The sequence below is a fragment of the Hordeum vulgare genome, chromosome 4H (assembly GCF_904849725.1).
Source record: "Hordeum vulgare subsp. vulgare chromosome 4H, MorexV3_pseudomolecules_assembly, whole genome shotgun sequence".
Classification (NCBI taxonomy): domain Eukaryota; kingdom Viridiplantae; phylum Streptophyta; class Magnoliopsida; order Poales; family Poaceae; genus Hordeum; species Hordeum vulgare.
Window position 1 is genome coordinate 592170399 of NC_058521.1, and position 1643 is coordinate 592172041.

Sequence of the window (1643 nt, forward strand, 5' to 3'; positions counted from 1 at the left end):
CAATTCCAGTGTGCTACCCAGCTTTTTCTGGCCATCTTCACAAGTTGGGTACAACAATTTGTTGTGGTCCTGTAACATCTGCTCGAACTGCAACCTCTCCTTTTCTGTGTCGCAACCTTGCCGTGCATCAGAAATGACCCGGCCAAGATCATCAGCGGGCTCATATGGTTCCCATTCTTCATCCTGATATTCTTCTTCATTGTCTTCCATTGCGGTATCACCATACTCAGGGAACATAGATCGACAGTTGTCATCATCGTTCTCTTCTTCTTCATCGCCGTCTTCCATCATAACCCCTCTTTCTCCGTGCTTGGTCCAAACATTATAGCCCGATATAAAACCGGACTGAAGCAGGTGGCTCTGAATGACTCTTGAGGAAGTGTAATCCTTCTCATTCCGACATTCAACACATGGACAAAACATATAGCCACCACCATGCTTGTTCGCATCGGCTGCATCTCGAAAAGAATGCACGCCTTCTGTGTAAGAGGCTGTGCGTCGATCACCGTACATCCATGGATGGCTAATCTGCGTTATACGACAGTATATCAAATACAATCACGATCCTAAAAATTAGCATCGCACGGTCTAAATGAGGAAATATAGTTGCTAACCTTTTAGAATAAGTAGAAATAGAGAGGAAGAGGTTTAAGCGTGGCTTGGGCATCTCATATCGTAGTTGTGTTCGGTGAACTGAAGCGGCATCGCTCTAACACACATTTCAACAAACACCTCTAGTACATCCAAGAAAAATGGAGAGCTAGCACACACCCACACTCTTCCATCCAAGAAGAATGCAAGGAAGAGTGGAGAGGGGGGCTGTGGCCAATACATATAGGCAGAGGACTTTAGTCCCGGTTTGAGACACAAACCGGGACTAAAGGTGGCGCACATGCGGGCTGCACACCGCGTAGCCCTTTAGTCCCGTTTTTTGTCCAAACCGGGACTAAAGGCTCCTTACGGGCCGGGACCAAAGCCTCGTGGGCGGCATTGCGATTTTAGGGCGACGTGGCCGGGCCTTTAGTCCCGGCCCAGATGGAGGCCGGGACTAAAGGGTCCAGGCCAAAGGCCCGTTTTCCACTAGTGATACACACAAGGCATTCCTTTAGTGTCACTGAGTTGCATGATCTCATGGTCATAAGAACAGATACATTGAAATGCAAAAAGCAATAACAGTAAACTTGATACAATCAAACACTATGCTTACGGTTTGGGTATTGTCCATCACATCAAATGACAACTCATGCTTATAGCTAGGAAACCTTAGTCATCTTTGATCAACAAGCTAGTCCAGTAGAGGCTTACTAGAGACACTTTGTTGTATATGCATCCACACATGTATTTGAATTTTCGATCAATACAGCTGTATCATGGATAATAAACGATTATCATGAACAAAGAAATATAATAATAACCACTTTATTACTACCTCTAGGGCATATTTTCAATAGTGTGAGGCAAACTGGTTTCAGAAAAAATACATGGGGGCTTGGAATTTAGGACGGGCGTGTGCACACTTGTGAGCGCACATCTTGGAATGAGAGCTTGATAACATAGGTTGCTTTGGTAGCCACCCTAAACACATGTTATTCACCACTTATATACCATCCTCATTTGATTGTCAAATTCAAATATCCAAACAT